The sequence below is a fragment of the Pleurodeles waltl genome, chromosome 8 (assembly GCF_031143425.1).
Source record: "Pleurodeles waltl isolate 20211129_DDA chromosome 8, aPleWal1.hap1.20221129, whole genome shotgun sequence".
In the NCBI taxonomy this organism is placed as follows: Eukaryota; Metazoa; Chordata; class Amphibia; order Caudata; family Salamandridae; genus Pleurodeles; species Pleurodeles waltl.
In genome coordinates, this window is record NC_090447.1 from 1,451,538,659 (window position 1) to 1,451,561,891 (window position 23,233).

The window sequence follows — 23,233 nt, forward strand, 5'->3', positions numbered from 1 at the left end:
TAATGAGCCTAAGTCACACCTCCCTCCCTTTGTAGAGGCTTTCCTTTATTGGGGCTGTCTCGGACATACTGCATTTCAGGCCTTCCCTCCTCCACAGTGAATCCAGGACATTTGGGCTATGTTTCAGCTGGCTCACAGGAAAGAGCAGCTCTAAGACTAGGCGGTCTCTCTTCTTTCCTTACCCAGAACTGACGTTGGTGATGGACCCTTCTTTGCAGGATTGGTCAAAGCCATCTTGGGAAGTAAAGTTCAGAAGTCTTTGATCACTAACAGAAGCTTGCTTTCACATCAGTTTTTTGGAGTTGCAGCCCATTCATCTAGCTCTAAAGGCCTTCCAGCCATCCACTGGAAGGTGAGGCTGGTGCCGGTTTCCACGGACAACATCACCACATGTGGTATTGTAAAAACGGGGCAGAGTGGGGTTCTGGGACATGTGCTGGGAGGCTCTTAGCATCTGGAGTTGCTTGGAGGGCCAGGGCGTTTCCCTGGTTGTGAACCACTTGGCAGGGTTCCTGAATGTTAAAGCAGAAGAGTTCAGTAGGTGGCGCCTTAATCCTGATAGGCTAGTTTTTTTTTTTTTTTCTCCTCTGTAGTTGACCTCGAAACATTGAGTGTTTTGCGCATTAGTTTCCTCAATAACATTATGGAAATTCAATCTGGCTGAAACGAAACATGGAATTTGTGTACGTCTTCCCAACCGTACCTCCTTTTGATTTGGCTCCTGAAGATCAATAACTACCCAGCCAAGTTATCCCAGAGGTTACGGATTGGGCCTGAGCCATCTGGGTCTGAGCAGCTGTACTCTGATCAGCCTACCACTTAAAGACAATATATTTAACTGCAGATTTCTCACTGCCTTCCCGCCTTCCGTTTCTGCAGAGAGGTCTCTGACATCTAAAAAAAAAAAAGTCCCAAGTTTGAGATCAACATACTGGTTCCAGCAATTGTTCATGTTCTATATCTGAGGGCGGTTAGTGAAATGAACTGAAGTCAGTGGTTAGGATGTTGCTTTTATGAGGCTTTGCTTTATCACAACTGGGATGGTACGCATCCAACTCTGAGGTGCATGTTGCCACCTAATGGTGTGCAGGAGCACTGCTGGAAAACTATCCAGATCCAGTCTGGCACTCAAGGAATAATCTCAGGTGAACAAACTGCCGTTAGAAAGTAGTTACCAGAAAGATTTACCAAAGGTAAATAACTCATTTGTAAAAACCATGCCAAAAAAAATCAAAATTACCTCCCCCTTGCCATGGGTATGAAGATGGAGATGTTCTAGATCCTTTGTGAGACACTGTGTGGGGGCCTTATGGGTGTCCATCTCCCACTAAATTGTGTATATGTATGTATATTTGTATGTATATTTATATATATTGAGGTGACTTTAGATAGGTGTTGGGAGGAGACGCAAGCTAATGTTAAAGGGAAAAAACACTGACATGCCATTTATAGGTTTATCTGACTGTACTTTTTGGCTCCGTCATGCCCTGCCTATGACGTCATGTTATACCTCACATATGACTTCACTGATTATGTTTAAATAACATTGCTGTAGTTATTTAATGAGACCAGTCAGTGAATCTGAGAGTGTGCTAATTGCTTTGTGAGCGAGGAGTAATACCACCAATCGATGGGTGGACTCTTATAAACCTGCGTGTAAACTTTCTAAAAAAAAAAGAAAAATCAGGTGTGATGCAATGTAGATGAATGTCATAATCTTTCTACTTGTATTTACCCAGAGGATATGTGTAGTGGGAGTTGTTCACTTGTGGGGTGCTGGCCAGTGAACTGTGTACCCTTTGGTGTGAAGGACTGAAGGCTGAGCAAGTAGGGCATTGTCAGTTATGGATGGGCGGATGGAGGTCTTGCACTCAGGGGGGCACCCTCCCATTCTTTGTGCCTGCCCAAAAGCCCTGCACAGCAAGGGTTGGCTACTTTAGGTACACGGTTTGACCATAACACTGCCTGACTCTTATTGAATGCTGTGACACCAGGCCTTGCAGACCAACCTCATTGTTCTTGTCCACAGTCTGTGCACAGTAGGTTTTCGCTGCTTGTGAAGGGATGGGTGCAGAGCTGGGCCACAGGTTGAGTTATGTGCCACACATGTCCTGGGAATAGCTATAGATCATGTGCAGCAGAGGTTGATGGCTGCTGAGGGTTGGTTACATGGCTTTACCGATGCCTGGGCATGAAGTCAAATTCCTGACGCATATATGGTTGGGCCGGAGAGTGACATATATTAAGAATGATTTCTTCAACAATGTAATTTACATTTCAGGAGTGATGTGAAATGTGTCCAGCATGTTCTTAGCATCTAAAAGGTTAAAGACAAGCAAATACATTTGCCTGTGCTCCTTTTAAAAGTTTGTTATAAGGTATTTAGGTGACATTGTAGCTTCCTGCGATTTGAGTGCTTGATTAAGTGTTGATTTATTATTGTCTTTCACAAATAACAATAAGAAAATGCATTGCGTAACTGAAGGGTTGTTTCAAATATTGGTTAATGTTTTTCAAATGTAATTTTATTTTTTATTGCATTCATAAGGCAGCCCCATTTCTGGAACAGGATATCTTCTATTTTTAGTTTTATGGCATATGCTTGCAGTTTAAAAAAAATAAAGCAAAACCATTGCACCAGATTGTCAAAGCCAAACTTGTGTGTTTTGTGATTTGGAGAAGACGATTGGAGCATCTCAATCTCTCTTCTTCCCGGTCACTTACTTCCTTAACCCTACTGCAGAGATGCACAACTGTTCCTATTGCCACATTTATATTAGTATTTCATTGATTATGTAATTTTGCCTGAGACATGTTTCCATAGTTACTTTGATAGCTTATCAACCAAGGCAGTAATAAAGTAAGTATGTATTCACTGCGAGCAGAAGTTTCATAACCAAGCCAATTACTTGATTTCTTAGTTTGTGATAGTCCATCTACTACAGTTGTTTGCTGCCCTACTATTTCTAACTTTGTCCCTAACCCAGAGACTTGCCTCAGGTACAGTTCAGCTTCAGTTCATGGGCTCGCAAATTTAGTCTTTTGGCAAGCTATAGTCCCCATGTTAAGTCAAAATCAGCACTTATTCACTGCCGTGAGTAGATTTGATAAGTCTTTTTAAGAAGTCCAAGTGCTGTGAAGCTTCCTTTAGGCCTCAACCGTAACTGTATAAAAATGATTGCAGTGTGTGGCTTTCACTTTTTGTTCAACTTTAGTACTGTTATTCGGGTCTGGGCTTATTTCACAAAATAACCCCATGAGAAGACAATAAGTTAAGGTCAAGGAGTATTGAGTCTCCCCACCCCCACTAGAGCACTTCCGGAAGTCCATTTGTGCCACCTCAAGGGCGTCTCCATAGCCAGCCCTTTCAGACTTTGTTTTTGTTGGACCAACTGTCCTTGTTTAAGTGTCTTATTGTGATACAGTTTGACACACGTTCCTTCCAAAACCATTTGTGATTCAGTAGTGGGATCCTAATTTGGTCCTGACACTCCTAGTGGGAACTGTCTTGGAACCAGTGCACAACTGCTTGTCACAAAAAAAGGTGTGCGTGAGCTCCAGGCTACCTCAGTGCGATCGCACTCCACAACCCTTCCCCCCACCCCAAAAACAAACTACTATTGAACTTTTCACCTAAGCCAAGGCTGCTACCACTGCATTGGCAAGCGGAGTGCCTGTTCCTAAAATTTGTCAGGCCGCGATGTGGGTATCAGTGTACGTATTTATAAAGCACTACTCCCTTGAAGGCCAGGCCTGACGGAAGGACGTTTTGCCCGTTAATTTATTCAGGACTTTTGTGGTTTGAGTTCAGTATGCAGAGATACTGCTTAGTTATCTATTCTACAGGTGAGGAATCAGCTGTTGGAAGCATTTATCAAAACAAGTTACTTACTTTTCTTTTTTCACGCTCTTTCTGGTGAATATTCTGACTGCAGATTCCTCATTAAAATCCCGTCTTGGGGAGGGGCCTCTTTTTACCCTCTAAAGGGTCCCAAATAAAAAATCTGCTCAACATGACCTAGTTGTTTTGCCCTCTGTATCTGAGGGAGCAGAAATAGTCAAGCACATCGACATGGATGGGGTTGCTTTTGTGTGCAGCTCTGCTTAATCACTGGGGCGAGACCAAGACAGAGCCATAAAGTGCCACCTAGCACCATGTTGGAGCACTCCTTTGAAAACTTTCAGACCCAGGCTGGCACCTGGGGCAATATTCTGCAGGTAGATGATCTGCAATTAGAGTATCCACCAGAAAGTGTTACCAAAAGTTAGTAACTTACAATCTGAGGTGGAGGACCTCTTTTTGTTTAGGCCCAGTTACATAAAACTTAACATAGTAGCTGTTGAGGAAGAAGTTTTAATTTGAATACATTACAAACTGCTTGATATTGTATTCCACTACGTTCAATAATTTTCTTGAGCTGTTCTCAATCGGGGTCCTCATTCATGAATTTCACTCCTTAATTCTTGTAATGTAAGGAAACCAGGGTACAAAAAGCATCCATTTGCTTTCCTTGACTGGAATTAGTTGCATGTTCAGATTTTTTTTTTTTTACGCAGGTGAGTTGCTGCATTTGGTGCCTACATGTGTATATTAATTTTAGGCTAAAAGTATTCTCTGTGTAATATGGTGCAATCTAAATATTTTTCTAGTCCCATAACATGGGTCATAACTAATGTTCCTTTTTGTGGACTTAAGGGCATGCCATGCCTGGTATGTAAGCAAATTTTAAAATCAAAAGCATAAGTAGACCCCTCAAGACAAGACTGGTACTAAATCTTTAAGGTACTTGACTATGTGCTGTATTGTTGCAGAATAAATACACATCGGTAAGATGAGGACTATTGATCAGAAAACATTTTGTCCAGATATGTTTTGGGGGCTCTTGACTTAGTTAAAAAGGATTTGTTCAGCCAAAGGTCACTGTCCCTAAAACTGGTTGATCAGTGTTTATGTAGGCCATATTGGAACAACTTTAACTGCCTGTACTTGGGGCGGTGCAATGGGTGTGTTGATGATAGACACACACGAGTCATTAGTTTCCAGGTCTGCTGCAACTTAATCCGCACCGAAATTCATTCCAGCTTCTTTCACATGTGATGTGCTTGCCAGTATTGTCCACGCAGGTCGAAAAGAGGCCGTTTGTAATACACAACAAACTGAAAAAAAAATATGACAAACTGTTCAGTGGAAGCAGAATGATGTCAGAAACCCGAACCTTGAAGGGAGCTGGGTATGAAAAGATTTGTTTTCCCCCTGAATTAATAGGTAATAGAAGATAACATTCCATGTAACCACTTTACTGTATTAGCATGGAGACCATAAAGGTCCACGAAGGCCTGATGCAAACTGTGACATACAGTATGAATTACAGATTTGACAAATCCAAATCGCTAGATTGATGAGACAAAGGTAGATGGGTTTGTAGACCAGGAGTCCGCTGTTTTCTGTAATATAGGTAGGGAAATCAATTTCCACACGTTGCCATGTGTTTTTGCTCTTAAATTACGTATTGTGCTTTGTAACTGTAAAACTATTCTCTTCTTGATGGCTCATCACTGAGGCATTTGTTTGTCAGAGGATGATGCATGAGTTGCTCAAAGGGATGGCTCCTGAAGTAACCTACTTTTACAATGATATGTTGACTTGCGGGAGAGAATAGTACTGACTTTGGATGTGCTGTTACAGTTTGGCGAGTGAACTTATGTAAGAAGGAAGTGTTAGTTTGTTAGCAGTCACAAAGTGTAAAGGGCACGCTCTGGGATGCTTAATTGCCCCAATACGAGTAGCAGATGTATAATATTTATCTGAATACAGAATTATGGCCAGCTGAAGTTGTGTTGGCCAAGGTATTGCTGAGACCGTGAGTATGCCTGCTGTACATTGTGCATTTAACTAGTAATGTTTTTTTTATTTTTATAGCTGAATAAGCCCCGAAGATAGTAAAGAACATCACGTGAGGCTATGTTACGAATTTCGACTACTACAAAGTTACTCAAAATAGTATGAAATATTATCCTATACACACCAGTTAACGATTACCCACAAGGGCTCTACACAGTAATCTAGGTATGAAAGTTAACTATATTGTGCATGATGAACATAGCCATATAAAATCCTGTAGTTACAAAAGTCTACATTAAAGCATCACACACTTTACAAAGATTTGAAGTAACTGATAACTTCTCTTAAGGTTCGAGGTGCAGTGGAAACAATAGATTTTTCAGACCTTTTTTAAGTGGTATGTTGTGCAGATAGTGTCCGGATGCAGTTTGGTACCCTGAGAGTACTCCCTGAGAAATTTGCTTTAGTGCCTTAAATTTTTTAAAGGATTTCAGGGACCTACAAGTTTGCACTTCAAGGGTGATGCTGGCCTACTGCAGTGGAAAGCTTCTGAGTGAAATATGCTGGTGAACCCGATTGACAAGGCGTATGGGTAATGCATGCTAGGCTGTATATACTTCTTGCATCTTTGTAGAGCTAGTTCTCTGTGATTAGGCTTGGGGAACTATGATGAAACTTTACTGTGCCCTTGGTTACTCTAAGTGCTGTATGTGGCACTACTTTGCTAGATGATGTTTGAGTATTCGTACCTGAAGTGAATTAGAATTGTCAAGTCTTGAGAGCACTGTAACATGAATTTCTCGCTTTGAGTAGTGTTCTTGGAGGAAGAATTTGATGCTTTAGAGAAGCCAGAACTGATGATGTGCTCCTTTTAGAAGTGAGTTGATTTGGAGTTGACAGTTGTTAACCATACAGCAAACATTCCTTAAGCACACACAATTTACTTCACAAATGTAAAAATCCAGTGATGTCACGTGTCCCGTCTTCATTGCCCCACTGCTAACATGATTCGTTGATCAGGCGTCTTGCTCCACAACTTCATCAGGGCAAAAACAAAACAAACCTCAGTTTTACATAAGCCAAATTGATTTTCTTAACAGGACCACTATCACCCTGTGACATGATACATATGTCTACACTGTAAGCAATGTGTGACATTTTGTGGAAACTCATGCGTAGCCAAATTATGTACAAAATCAGTGAACAGTTACTGATCCTCGGTTAGAGTCCACAGTAGTTACGGATGTCACTGCAAAATATATACGAAAACATATCAAGCCTGGTGTGGGTCACAGATATGCCTCAATCTTAGTTCACTCCAAAGCAAAATCAAACCATGCATGCAAGCATTTAAATAAGTGTCAAAATTACATGCATTGCCCCTCCATCCAAATTAATTCAGTGTAAACTAATCTACATGTTCCCCCATTATTAACCAACCGATGTGCACAAAATTCTGAATACTTGTTACGCATCTTAGACCAAAATAGAACTGACTACTACAGAATCCAGATCTATCGATCGCCCCTTTTTTTGTCACCACTGGTTGTGAAACAGCTCATACTTCTTAAATGAAAAACCCATCATGAATCTTGTCCTAAAGAATATTTAATCAGTTTAAGTATCAAGTAAACAATAACTGTGAACATTATCAAAAGCATATCCGGTTATATCCAGAGTGCCGATACCACTTATTATAAATTTATTACGCTTAACAAGTGTTGTTCTCTCCCCCACTTGCCAATAAATGCAGCTCTGAATCGCCCCTTATACATGTCAGTGTTTGGTGCGAATACACCATGTGAAATCAATGACCCTTGATCAGTGTCGTCTTCTCCCTTTATCAGCATGAACTAAAACGGGCAGTATGCCTACCATTACGGCGCCGTCATCTTAACGTTGTCTGTTGTTCTGTTTATACCTCAAACTAAGTGGTCCTATGTTCATACCGCACATGAAAATCTCGCCAGTAGTTTTTATGGGTGCGCGCAAAGCGCCAAATCAGTCCATTCAGTAATCTTTTTGGGCTTCAAACCACGCCCATGGCACGTCAGTCACTTACATTGGTTTGTGGGCTTGCCTTTTAAAATCCGCTTGCTTTCATTTGTGAAAGGCATGCATACGTCATACCTTTTCCGATGTTTAGCCCACCTACACAGCACCAGTAAACTACTAGAAACATATGAGGCTCGATGTTTTGAGCCTGGGGTCCGGACTACTTATTCTGTTTTTACATAGCGCGATCGCGCTGGGTTTTTTTCCTTGTACTTTTCAGTGTAAACATAGAAAACGGACAACAGTTTTTCCTCTATGGCAGCCACCACCTTAACACCATCCCAATCCTTTTATTATACCTCCAGTTTACTTGTCCTACATTCATACCTTGCATGTGAATAAAATATAGGTCAGATTGAAAAAAATCCTCGACCTGACATCACCTCATAAAAGCAAATTAGCTTCAAACCGACACTTAATCAGAACTTCAATAGCAGTCTATATCCACTAAATAGTTGGTGGAAGATGTCATAATTAGAATTAATAATAGCAGATTAGCTTAAAGTCAAAATTAAGTCTGCACCACATCTGCTGACCATCCAGTCTCACGACCACCACATCCTTGGCAAGGCTCAAATTAGACCTCCTCGCCCCCACAAAAAAATTTGTGGAACCCAGTGTGATCAAAATTACAACTAATATTACATTAATGGAGAGGCAGTGATGCATCCGTCACATTACAGAAAGAGAAAATTAATTCAATCCCTCAAAAAGTACAGAAGCTGCTTGCAATTTCATAATCCACTTGGCTTTACACTGATGGAAATTCAATTCCCTAATCCCATCTCGGGGGGAGGGGGCATCCCTGTCCACATGATCGATACCAAAGGAATGGAAACTCCTGTGTTGCCCTGTGCCGTACACTCCATGGTATGAACAATCCTAGGGCATTTTTTATCATCTGATTTCAGTGCCCTCGTGTTTACCAACTCAATCCCTCAGGGCTCTAATCGTGGTCCTCACCTTTATGTGATTGCTGTGCCATACAAACTTTGTACAATAGGTGTATGGATCACAACTTCATCATCCCCATTACTAAAACATTTTGTGTTGTCCACCATAGTGACCACATTTATAGAATCCTAGAATATGTTGCCAGCCAGTTCATCTGTTGTGTAGGATAGCTGAGGCTCAGAATGGTTTTTAGGGACCTGCCTTTAAGAAAGGTAATGTCTGGTTTATCTGAGATAAGTTCGCTCAGCATTCTATCAGATTGACAATGTCTCTGTAGGCACCCACGAAATCTGAGATCCAACTGTAGTTAGTAATCAGGCATACTTTCTTTGATTTAGCAATATCCTGTTTGTTAGCATCAAGTGTACTTTTCCGATCTGCTTTCAAGACCCGGTTTCGAGCTAAGCGAATAGTATTTATATTGTAGCTCCTCTGAAAAAATCTTGCTTCCATATCTTGAAGTCATTCCTGAAATTCTTGGTCTTCACTACACTTGCATCTGGCTGACGACATTACCACGAAAGGGATAGCATTTATTTGGCATGTAGGGTATGTACTCGTCACATGCATATTATTCTTGTTCTTAATATAAAGCTCTACATCAAGGAAGACAATTCGTTCATCCCTATACTGGTATGTGAATTGCATATTTGAGTCGTTCGTATTCATATAATACAAAAGCTTTTAAATTGCATCTCCTTTCCTGTCCAAATCGTAAAACAATCATGTATAAATCACAGCTGTACAGAATATGGTTACTCCACCTTGCAGCACAAGGACCCCATGTCTGCCTTTCCTCAAACCTTCCCATAAAGGGGGTTGTGTAAGAAGGGACAACCCAAAAGCCCATCCCTGTCCCTTATAACTGTTCAAACAATGTGGTGTTGAACAAAAAATATTATTCTCCAGTATGATTTCAGTCATTGCTGACAGTATTTCTATGTTATCCATTAGGGCTGCAGATTTAATACTAAGCACCTGTCTAAGTGCCCCTATCCCCTACTCATGTTTTATACTTGTATAAAGTGAGACAATATCAAGTGTGCCTGGTTCCCATGTCACATCATTCAACAGGTTGAGAATATGTTTAGTGTCACATGTATGAAAGGGTAGGTTGATCACAAATGGTTGCAGAAAAACATATACAAACTCCGATAATAGCTTTGTGGGCCCACCAATACCCAAAATGATCGGCTTACCTGGTTGAAATAGTAGGTCCTTGTGTACTTTTAGGGTGTGTATTAAGGCAAGTATACCTGGGCCGATCGACTCGTTAATAACCTTGTGCAGGACAATGTCAAATGATTTTTGTGGAGTTGTAGCAGTTTACTACAGTTGTGACCGGTTTGGAGTCGAAGGTCTAGCGTGGGGAAAAAAATCCTACCTATGAAAATCTGTTTATCAGTGGATTTAGTTTAAGGTGGTGCAATATTTTTTAAACTTCACTATTGCACAGTACCTGACCAGTATGTCTACTGTTTCGATTTTTAAAACCTGCAGTGTATTTTAAAGCACTGACAGGCAGAGTATTTAAGTACATCATTGCACTGTTTCTCCAATTGCAGCAAATAGCTGATATTTTGTTAAAGATGTGTATAGATTTACACACACGCGTTCCACATTTGCATTTGCCACACAGTCTATGTATACAGCAGATCAGTAAACACCTGTTCATAAGCTGCTTCCATTCTTGCAGTATACTGGAGAAAGGTGTTCATTAGGCTCTGATATTCTGCAGGCGATCATGTATATTCTAGGAGTTGTTCCCGCGGACGTTCTCGTATATTGTTGGGCTTAAAGGTCCCAGAAGCCCCTGACTGTATTTTACAAATTGTTCACAACATTGTCCGAAGTTTTCAAGTCAAATTTTATGAGTAGGCAAACAATCGTTCTCAATCTTACCTCTTGCCAATTAACATTGCAATAGCAGTGAATTTTCTTAACTGTTGGAATCTCCATGACCAGCCTTAGTAATACTATCTGAGGCTGCTGTGGGATAATGCAAAATGTGGAGCCTACCACATGAATCAGTTGTCAAGGACCCTTCTTGCTGATAAGATAGAGTGAGAATTGTCCTTCTTAATGGCAGCTGGGTACCAGCCCAGGCCAGTTCTATCTTTAGGGAACAGACCATCTTACAAAAAGCTGTTGGGGTGGTACAGCTACAAACCAGTATTTACGTTTTGACAGAATCATCATTTTCATTTGTGCCAATTGACCAGTCAAAGGAAGAGGTAGACCTATTTATCTTTTCACCTGGTATGGTCTTGACGATCACATTGGCCTCGTTTTCAAGCATAAGTTCATTTACCACAGGGCTCAACCAAATTCTGAGAGGCTCTACTTTGTAAGATTCTACACTGGATGCGAAACAGAATACCATCAACATGTCCCAGTAAATGGATAATCCACACAAATAACTAAATGCCATCTACATAGAAATTATATCTGGTGTTTGAGCCTTTTAAGAAGGAGGCAAGAAGATCCAAGTAAAGATTGAAAAGATGGAGACACACCTTGTTTGAGCCTATTTAGAGTGAATTGGTCAGTTTAACAGATTGTCATCACAAGCAAATCAGGCACCACTTACAGATTCAGCACCTCCAAAAATCGGAGTTTAGAGAAGACCGTAATTTTTGCATCTATCAAACCTCATCTACCTCAGCGCTAGGTGCTGCTTCAAACAACACAGTAACCGCACCTCAGCGGTCACCATGTACGATACTAAAACACTTATCGCATAACAATGATGACAACCTTCCAACCACACACCCTACATGGCGTAGCCTGATGCCCATGTAGGTAAGCATGTTGGTGCCCCACATTGGTGTAGTGTACTATATCAATGCTGACGTACAATTCTAGAAGCCGAAATGCATTTTATATAACAAACAAAAAGAACTCCCCTCTCCTCATTGATTTGGTAAATCATGCTACCCTTATCAAAATTGTTAAGGAAAGAATAGTATTGAAATAAACATTTTACAGTTCGGTCCTTAACAGCTGATATTTTATGAGAGGGTCTTGAAAGTATGTAATGATGGAAAATTGCTTTTGTCTTTGTTGGTTGAGTCATTTGTTGGTGCAGTGTCCTCCTTAAGGTAATTTTTTATCTTAATTTTTGGGACCAATTCCATGAAGATTTTGTCACAGAAGTAAGTCTTACACTTGTGGTGTTTTGGCTTACAGAATTCTGTTAGAATCTTGTGGAGTCCTTTAGAAGGCAGTCTTCTGTTATGCACGTGGTCTAAAGTTGCATTTTGGTGGTTCTGATTGCTGTTCTTGAGAGATGTGCAGTATGCTTTGACAATTTCATTTTTTGTTTCTCTACTTGTGTTGTAGTATGTTGAGCTGTGTGTTAATGCTTTTGATGTTCCTAATCCATGTGGTGATATTCTGTATTCAACCCTGGCTGGGGTCTTAATCTGTACTGTTTGTCCAGTGTATCACAGAACAAGTTGTAGAAGGTGCGTATGTTTTTTAGGTGCATCTTTATTGGGGTTCTTTAAAGATGGGGGTTGAATTGGTGAATGTCTAGTTTTTTTTTTTTTTTTTTTTCCTCATTTAAATTCTTGAGTGTTCATTGTTAGTGTCTGTGAAGTATTATCATTAGTAGTTGTGTTTATCTTGAAGGTGAATATGGTGTTGTGTGCCCAGTTTATGGGAGAGCTGCTATAATTGTGGTTTGTCCTAAGAAGGCAAATATATTCTCTGAAGTGTGTGTCCCGTGGAGTCATTTGGCCCTGAAGCAGTTTGTTGAAGATTAAATGCTTCAACGTTGTTTGATACTCTAACCAGAACCACAGCTTCTTGTTAAAACATATGTACAGGTCTCCTAGAATTGGTAGGTGTGGGTAGTCCAGATGGGTCTTGGTCGCCGTATCTACTAAGACATGCAAGGTTTTCATTGCTTGGTGCAGGCCTATGTATCTTAAGAGGTCTGATAAAGTTGTAATTGGAGTGATGTGACATCCTATGCAGGATTCACAGCTGTCCATAGTGCTTTCAGTTTGAATTATTTTTTAGTGATTATTTTTTTTTAGGGTAGTGTGTGCAAGCACTCTGGCCTGTTGTAATCTCTCTCTGGGCTTTCAATCACGCCCACGCTTGCTTATTTTAAATGCTTCATTTTTATTGGTGCATTTTGTGAAATGTCCCTCATTTGTGTGCTGAGTTCCCTCCCAGGCGATTTCACTAAGTGAACATTTTTGCTGGCCGTCACACTTCCTCCCGTTACAGCGTGTGATGGCCCCTCCTTCATCCTAGCTGCGATCCTTTCTAAACATTCACGTAGGGAGCCAGTGACGCTCACACTCATGGCGGCCGTGGTGCTTTGCTTATCTCAACTGTTTTACTTTTCATTTTCAGTTTGTGGCAAGGAAAGTCTAGTTAGGAATTTACAACACCAATAGCTGTAACTCAAGCAAACGCGAGACCCATTGCATTGCAAATGCTGGTCTCCTTTTTCTTTTTGTAGATGACTGCTAGGCCTCCTAATTTTGCCAATGTGCTATTTGTTTGAGACACAAATCTGGTGTGATAAGTGGCATGGGAGCTCAGTCTTCACTAAGTCATGCCACCGTAATGAAGTTGAGTCTGGTGTGGTTTCTATCGGAGAGTAGTAAAAAAGAAATGTTGAAGCGAATATTGTAGCTGTAATAAACATGCTCAGAGGTTATTGTGTACTTTGGTATGGATAGAGGAATGAGTAAGTGGGGGATTTTTTTGGGGAGGTGGATTGGAAGTTTTGTGGTTGCAGCTTTGGTTATTGTTATTGAAACTTGTTTATGTGGAGAATTCAGAAGTTTGTGATGTGTGGGTTGTTGTGAAACTGCTGTGGTGTTGGGTGGCTTGAATGGGGTGTAAAGGTTCTTGGGGAAAGTACAATCACAGAACCTAGTGATCATACGCTCCGGCTTTCCTTTTTGATTTTTAGTTTCCTTCTGATAAATGGCATTGTATTTCAGTTCTTTCGGTTATTATTTTATTGTTGCTGTGTTGTATTTGATAGGTTGTGTTGAGTATGTGTAGTAGTTAGCATTGTTTGAGGGGCTTATATGGTTGGTGTGGTTTAGTAGTAGTTACTGACTTAAATGTTTATGAGAAGTGTGCATTTAGTGTATTTAGGGAATGGAAAAAGATAGTTTTTGTTAATGTTTATTTGCTTACCTGGAGTTTTAAAGGAGGAGGTCTAGAATTTTTGTCTCTGGGCCCTTTCAAAGCCCATGCAGACAGCACCCTTAACCTGACACCTGGGTTGGACAATTTAAATAGCCCTAGTGATCGATTTGACCTTGCCCATTGTGAAATCTACCACTAAGAAACGAGGGGATTCCTGTTTTTGATCTACATACTGATCTAAAGCAAGATTAAAACTTGCCCGGGAAGCCTTTTCAAGGTATGTGAAGTTTGACCGTAATCTCCTGCGAAACTCAAGACTGGACAGATGCTAGTGGGGGTCCACCCCTCTTTGTGTGTTGTGATATTTTATTTTTTTTCCCCGTTTTATTTTTAAAAAATTAGATATGAGACTTGACATGTTTCTGTACAGTCAGTCTGATCTTGTTGACAGGGACCCATAACTGGGTTTGTCCAGCGGTGGTGTGAAAACTATATAGGAATGCCAAACATTAGAGGTTATTGTAGGAGGATGGTTGAGTTTTGCCAGTAGAACATAGTCTTGACTCTGAAATGTGACCAAATAAGTTAAGGTTTCTGTTTTTTGTTGTACATGTTGGGGAGAGTCCTTATTTTTTTTAAATCTTTTTTTTAAAAAAAGTGTAAAATGTCACATTGAAAACATTTTGTGAGTTTTTGGGGTGCTGCTTTATCATTCTTGTTTGCAATGTACTTTTTTTTTTTTTTTTTAAATCTCACGTTCTCTAGGATTGTGATTATTTCAACAGCTTAAGACGCATTTTCCACATGATTAAGGTCTATGACCCCTTGTTTGTCTTTGGTATCCCTGAATCCAAAACTTTGAAGGAGAGGAACAAGAAGTGTATACAGTAGTGATCTAATCGTTCAGCATATATTGGCATCTCTGTCTTGGGTTTACTCACTTAAGAATATTTTATTCTAGCCATTGAAGTGATCAGGGTTGACCACTTGAGTTCAGATATTAAAAGAGAAATGAAGCGTTCAAACAACAGTATAGAGCTTGCCGTGTCAGAAGTTTTCTTGGAAACTGTTGTAGTCTGTATCATTTACCAGTTATGAGTTCAGTCAGTTGCTCCATAAAACTTTCAGTGTCACCAACCATGTGGTCAATGATGTGCAACTTTCCTAAACTTTATGTACATTTTCAATTTATGTAAGAGTTAAATCTTTTGCATTAGTCCTAATAATGGGCTTATGATACCCTTTGGAATATCTGAGGAGCTATCTCTTCAGACACGGTCTATATTGTGTGTCTTGTAGTTCATATCGGACTTCTATATTTGGAATAGGGTGACTGCTTTGAATTCATTTTTAGTGTCCTGTATTAGTTTCCTATTGTCCAAGCCAATCTGGATGATCAGACCTCTGACTTGTACTACAAGTCACTAAAAAGAAAATTAAATGGGTTAGCTTAATCTATAAATAGAGGATGTATGATCAGGCATTCACACTTATCCGGGATGCAGTTTATATACTGACACATAGGTGTCACAGGCATCTTGGAGCCAACAACACACCACAAGTCAACATGGGGTGGGGGGTCCTTTTATAAAGTCCTTGATTTCCTGAGGTGCTGAATGAGATGATTGGCTCCAGCACATTGTTAATTTTGCACAAGGTTGAAAGTACAGAACATTGAAAACCAAAAAGAAAATAGACAATGAATAAAGAAACAAACAAATAACTATTTCCTCCAATTCAAATTGTTATGCTGCAAATAGGCACTGAAATAAGTGTTCCAAGTGATGAATGAACTACAAGGACTCCGTAAATATAGAAAATGTAACGTTTTAAATTCAGTTATATTTAAAGTCTAAAATTACACTAATTCTAATATGCAGTTGTCAATCTAACGCTATTCAAGAAGCAAAGAACTCTCATAGGTGTAGAAAAAGAACAAGTAAATAAAATAAAAAGGGTAACGTACATTGTGGTGTTCTCGATGATTTTGGAAGGTAATGTGTATCTTAAGCCTGTGTAGAACATTTAACATGTGCAGCATAGTTCCATAATTCCATCAGCAGAAACTGCTGTAAAAAGGCCTCTGGCTTGTGAGTTGGATAGGGAAGGGCCTCTTGCCAATTTTATGGGTTTCCCTTCTGGAATAAAGTTGACCTAGAGGGTTAACTAAACATATAGCTGCTGTGGAACTCCGTCACGTTCTGGCAGTGGACCATAGAACAGGGATTGAGGACACTCAACAAACTGGGGTTCTCCGTCAAATGGGAAAAATTTTCAGCTGGCCTAGCTCTATAGAATACTTATCTGGAGCGTGGTTGGAATCAGCCAGTGCTAATGCCTTCTCTGTGCGAAAGAATATTAACGCTTATCCTTTGCCTGACGTCATAGTCCCTGACAGAATGATAATGAAGATGTTTGTGATGACAGGATAGTGCATTCCTCTTATTTAATTCACTATGTTAATCATGAGATCCATACCTGAATGCTATCAACCAGCTGCCATAGAGGGCATGGATTTGGGATAGTGCAGAGGTTGGCGGAATCCAATTAAATAAGTAAACATTGTTGACAGTAAAGTACATGGCAGAGACTTGAAACACTATCCCTACAGTGACCATCATAATAACAAGTGTTTCACGCTTGTGGCGATTCAAAGTGTGTAGTTAATGACTGTATTTAATTGAATTATGATCAATTGATTAAACATGTTATACCTATTTTCTGATGTTTCATTGAATTAGAACTGCTAATGATAGCTTCATAATTTGAATTAAAATGTGATGGGAAATCTATATATGAAATGTTTTACATTCCAGTTTGTTAGAATGTTTATGTTGAAACGGCTCAAATGAACAGATTAATTGCAAAGCATATTCTATTTATTTTTTATTTTTTTGGATAAAATAGCAAAAGTTAAAGTTTCATCTGAGACAGCGCTTGCATTCCCTTTGCTTAGTTAGTTGGTTTCATTGTCGCTCGCTTCCTTGTTTCTTCTTCTTGTTGGTGTGTGCTGGCTTCACTTCCTCTTTGTGTGTTTGCCCGTTCCCTGGGGCTTGGCCCAAGTGCTGCTACCTTGTTACACTGTATGCTCTCCCACTGCTTGTGCTTTTGGAGGTACTATTTTCCCCTTTTTGTTTTCTTGCCATGTCCCTTCCAATTTTACTGCCATTCCCATTGCCCTCCCATCCCCGCCCTGTTGTTGATGTTTGCCCCTTCTACATTGTGTTGTTTGCCCACCCATCCTCCCAGGCAAAAATGCCATATAACGCAGCCAAAGCTGGCCATGGTAGAGTGCTTTTTTCCCCTTGACTTTCTGTCATGCGGCACAACGGCCCTTTTGATGTACAACAGGGCTAAAAGACAGTGATGGAGGCAATGACTCACGTAGGCAAGGCCTCTTGACTTTGAAAGTGCTTGTTATAACTGAGGCAATATACTTTCCTTTGGTATGTCCTTCACTTTGTTTTTTCACTTGCTCAGGGTTCCTCAATGGCATCCAAATAAATAAATTTACTATCTGCTTTCCCACATTCCGTTTGCCAACAGACATCATGCAGTCTCCTGGTTTGTCTTTATGCTGCCTCCTATATCATGTTCTGTTACTGAGTGGTAGGTGTCTGCTGTTTGGTATATGGTATTGGTAAATCAAGAAGCATAGGCCATAGGTAGGGGAGTAACAGACTGCATCACATATTCAGATAAATTAGCTAACGCGACAACCAGCTCGAAGTTAGTGAATACTTACAGGTGTTATTGAAGATGTATTGTTTATTTTCACACCTGTCTTCGCGGGGAGGGGCAGGTACCAGTGACCTCTGGCTTAAGGCTGGAGTTTTCAGCATTGTACTGCCCATCCTGCCGCAGATACGGCTGGAAAGTAGAGTACACAAAGGGAGCAATTTGACTTACTACCCCAAGAGACAGTTTACAATGAGCATTTTTTCAAATTTACACTGCTACCTTGTGTTAAGAATCCTCAGTAACTTCCTTCTGATTGCATGCTTTATGCAGTGCACAATCTCTTGCCTTTAATTTTTACCGACACCCGTATTAGGATTTTTACGTATATTAGTAGAAACTTTTATTAATGTGTTATTGACTTGAAATACCGGATGGTTTTAAGGAGTCATTGAAGTTTGTTGTGCATCGCGTGAATTTTTAACCCGGTCAGTCATTTACACAGCAGTGATAACTATAATCCTTTATGCCTTTAGCTTCAGTTCTGCCTCCCTCTGGAATGTCCGTCTTGGATTGTGCTCTGTCTGTAACGTGGAATACTACTGGGTGTCGGTGTATATATTATATCCCTTAGGCCAAAATCCATAAAAAAAAATAAAAAAAAATGGACTTTCCCTCCTTTTTTGATAGGGAGCAACTTTTCTACTTGTACAATTATTTTTGTGGTCTGTTTTTATATAGCTTTTTTTCCTAAGAAATTCTTGGCCTTGTTATGTCATTACATCGCAATTTATCGGTATTAGCTTAAATTCGTAATAACATTACATATTTTTTTGTACTTCTTGTCTATGTTGTGTTTTTATAGTTGGGGCAGGTTCCTTTAAATGATGCTTAATTTACTGTTTTTCACCTAGCTTATTCTTCTTTGCAGTAATGCTCCCATTGGAGCTTGTTGTGCAGCAGTACTGCTGAATGTTATTGCTTTACACATGTTGATGGGTTTTCCTCGTTTTAACATCCACCTTCTCCGTCTTAATCCTGTAGAACAGCCTTATTGGACATTGACTTTATTAAGGTGTTCATCTAAGCTGTAAACACCCTTCCTATAGGAGACATTTGTTTTAAACAGACCTTTTTAATAGTTTGGTAGATGGTTGCTCCTGTACAAATTCTTTTACCATTCTTCCCCTAAGGACTTGTTTTCTGACTTGTCTACTTATTAGCCTACCTGGTGCTGTTAGTCTCATTTTAGGGCCAAGGTACTGGTCTCTGCTGTGAAAGGTGTCTCTGATTACAATGCTTAACGCAGAGTCCATTGCTTTATTCCTGTGGGTAGTGTGATGTCCTTTTTTTATTTTTAAGTGAATTTCTGTCCTTTACTTTGCTCTTGGTCTTGTCGCTGTTTGTGACTTTATCACTAAGTAACGCTGAGCTGATTTTTAAAAACATTTTTTATGGGTACTCTTCTCTTTTAGGTCACCTTTATCTTGGCATTATTCTCCGTAGTTTTTGTGTGCATGGAGTACTCCGTCTCATTTTTGTATGCGTCGTCTTTTACATGCTGTCTTACCTCGCGTGCAAAGCTGCCTTTCTACATGTTTTGCATAGAGATTGCAGCAAGGAATAAAGCTGTTTACTGTTTTGAACGTGTAATGCTGTCTTTTTAGCTAACACGTGTAGTTTGAAAATTATCGTCTGTCCATGCACAGGAAAGTTTTTATCTTGGAACGTCCCCAATGGAAAGAAAGCCCATGGTTATTTGGCCATGTTTTGTGCAAGAGCTGTTACTCGTCAAAGTACAGGTGCAATTCTCTTTTGATGGTATGGTTCCTAGTGGAAGTGATGGAGCATTCATTGAAAAGGCAGATACTGTATTTCAGAGGTGTTCGTTTATCCAGTGTTGATAAATTTGACAAAAGTGTTCTGTAGAATGAAAAGGCTGTCATTGCTAGACCAAACTGGCTTGATTACATCTTATATTAGGAAAGCTTTCAGTTGAGATTCCTCCTAATTTCCACTACAGTTGGCATTTCGTTTGAGCAGGTTAAGGTGTTGAGAGTTACTGCTAGAACATTAGAAACTGCTAGGATGGTAATTGGGGAGGAAAATAGAAAGAAGAACTGTCTAGTTGGTATCTGTAAAAAAAATAAAATGCTATCATGATATGTTGCATTTACAGTTATGTTTTGTTCAGAGTAAAGACCTGCAACTGTAAGCTTTCTCAAAGATGCAGTTAAAATACTGTCCCTTTCAGTTGTGCAATTTGGTTGTTTGAAGATAGATAGACTAGATTGGGGTGGTGTAAAAATTAAGGGTAACACTTGTATATCTCCCTAAACTACCTTACTAGTTAGGGTATTCTAGGCTGAAAAAGATTTATACAACAATACTCCAAAATGAGTTTGAACTCTGTACAGATTACATATCCGAAAGAATCCGAACTGCTCTAGGTGCATTGACCTGCATGCATTTGTTCAGGAGTGCTCTTATGTTAAAGAATGATGAAAGTTTGAAAATAGTAGTATTATGGTTACAGCATCAATTGGTGTTGCTTTACGTTTGTCCCGCCTCTGGGCAGTTTTGATGCGGTCTTGCAGACTGAACCTGTTAAATGGATAATTGCATGATAGCTGATATACTTCAGCGTGGGTGAACTCTTTTTTTTTTTTTTTTTTTTTTTTTTTCTTTTTTCTTCTTGGTCTCTCCCCTTCGTGCTCTGTGGCAACCATGGCCCTCACAGCACAAACTCAATTGGTGGTGTTGGAGTGCTGGTCGCATTGCTCACACTGTTACCTAATCAGACGTTTCTTTTGGCTCTTCTTTTCATGCTCCCCCCCCCTCTCCCAAAAACACTTATAATTTGATAAATGCTTTACTAAAAAGCACAACGGAGAGCCAATATTGCAATATTCACTGCACTTGGGAAAAGTTGCCCCATAATGCTTTTAAGGCGTTCTTTTTGAAAACGTGTTTGCCCATAACTCAGCCGGTGGTAGTCCTAGAACAATAGGACCACCACCAAAACGTTCAGCATGACGCACACTTTCTGTTTATGTCATCTTTGGGTCCCCACACTAAGTTAGTGGGGACTCCAAAATAATAACCCGTCCCACCATTTAGTCCCTTTTTAAGCTCTCTGATAGCTGGAACTTTTGTTTTACAGATTGTAGCTTGTGTTCTTAGGGCCATAGGTCTGCTAGGCCTGTAAGTGTGTAAGGCACTATGCATGCTCTGTAGGAGCTCAATATATGGTTGCACTACATTACTTTGTGTTCTTCTATTTTCATGTGGTTATACCCTCTAGGGGCTAATGATATGGTTACATGATCATGTTTCTTACAAATGATATTTTTATTGTGGTATTCTATAGGGGCTTTTATGAGCATTACACTCAACATAATACAATATTTGCTGCACTCGGTCACAAAGCCTGTGGTGCTCCTAGGACAATTGGACCACCTTGAAAATGTTCACCACAACCTGCCGTTCTGTCTAAATCATCTCTGGGTCCCCACACTAGGTTAGTGGAGACAGCAAAATAATAACCCCTCCCACCAGTGTATTTTTAATCTCTGATATGGCTGGAACTTTTGTTTTACATCTGAGAGCAGTTTGTGTTTTAAGGGTCATGTTTGTAATATCATTGCAGTAGGCCTGCTAGCCCTGAACATGTGAAATGCACTATGCCCTCTAGGGGCTAAATAAATGGGTTGACTGCAAATTATGTTTTCATTGTGGTGTCCTCTAGGGGATGTTCTGCGCATTACAGTCTAATGCCAAACATTTATTTCTGATAAAGGTTTTTATTGGGTTTTTATGATAATTGTATGTTTTATTAATCTCCTCATTGAAATTATGACCATGATTCAGGCCAACTTAACATCCTGATTACACTACAACTGTTTGAACACTCTTGATATGTTTGGATTACCCTTCTAGTTTATTTCTCTTCTTACTCCTCCGTGGCTGCTTTGTTTTGGGAATTGTTAGCCAGCTAGCAACTGGTGGTGAAAGTGGTTTTGTATTGGATTTAGCATGGCAGGTTTAAATTAGGATACTAAATGGCAACGTTTTCATTTTTGGCTGCAGATAGAGGAAGAAGGTAAACCGAAGTGCTTTAGTTATAGGCGGTTCCACTGGAATTACGTGGCAGGAAAGACCAAATTAGTTATGAATTTACAATGTCAATAGTTCTAACTCAAGCAAATGCGAGACCCATGGCATTGCAAATGCTTGTTGGTGCTATTTGGGGTCGTTCCTGCTTAAGCTTCCATAACATTTTCCCACATAAGGTACCCACCCAATATCTTTTTTCCTACATCATGGAGGATTCCAAAGGTACCCGGCATTTGTGGATTCCCCGTGAAGGTACTAGTTGAGGAAAAATAGGAATAAGTGTTTTTTCTTTTTTTTTTTTGTCCCAAAAATGGCAACTGTGCAAGGTTTGCCATGCTAAAAAAAATAAAAAAAATATATCCCAGCCATCAGGAACATGTAGAGCTGAATCAAAACTTTTTTTTTTTTTGCCACAATTTTATATTTTTCAAAGAGGTAGCCTGTTTTGCCTAATTTTTGTGCTTTCTAAATACTTCCAGTTTGGGATGGAAACCAAGGTTAAAATTACAATTCAGAAATTGTGCTACAAATATAGCTCCTGGACCAGGGCCCAAAAAAAACGGGAAAAAAAAAAAGACAACTCTTTCTAGTTAATAAATAATCAAAAATTATCTATTTTCCCCACTTGGGTGTTTGGCAGAAGAGTAAAGTTTAGTTTACTATAACCTTTTTATTATGATTAATACATAGTCCCTGTCAAACAAATGACCAACCCATTCGCTACATCCATTTACCATAACCTCATTCATGCCATTGTTCACATTACCATAAAAATTACATATAGCATTCTGTCTTCATAGCTTAACACACTTTTTCTTGCGACACATTGCACAGCATCAGTTTTCTAATTAATACATTTTCATATATGTTATCACAAGTTACGAGATTCTGCCGATAACAAAGCCGCAAGGGAATCTCACATAAGAGAGTTGGCCACATGGCAATTTGAATGATCCTGTAACTTGTGATAAAAAAATATAAACAGGTATTCAGTATAAAACTGATGCTGTGCAATTATGTCTCTAGAAAAATTCTGTCAAGTTATGAAGATGGTAATGTGGATGGTGGTATGAATGATATGGTGAGTGAATGTAGCGAAATGGGTTGGTCATTCGTTTCTTAACAGATGTCTGTATGTATAGTTGTATATGTGTCATTTCAAAGAGGTTATGAATATATATTCAATGGATAATCTGTTAACTTTGAGTATGGATTAATCATAATAAAAAGGGTATTGTAAACTAAACTTTCCTTTTTTCCATTCACCCGAGCGGGGAAAATAGGTAAAGGTGTTTTCGATTAACTGGGATTTTATCTGTATTTTGGAAACCAGGGTTAAATCCATGGGTGATCTAGAAGAGCTATACATTTTTACAAAGTAGATACAATTTTAAAAACAGCAAGAAATAATTTGTGTCGATCTCCCAAGTTTTTCCCAAACTGTAGAGATGAAAAAAAAATGAAAGT

The 23,233-nt window shown here is 39.5% G+C and overlaps 1 protein-coding gene across 7 annotated transcripts in view; it reads left to right on the forward strand.

Moving 5' to 3' along the window:
- The window catches only part of BCL9 (BCL9 transcription coactivator), a 505,695-nt gene that overhangs the window by 238,275 nt on the left and 244,187 nt on the right, over nucleotides 1-23,233 (forward strand). The gene's annotated exons all lie outside the window — the stretch shown is intronic.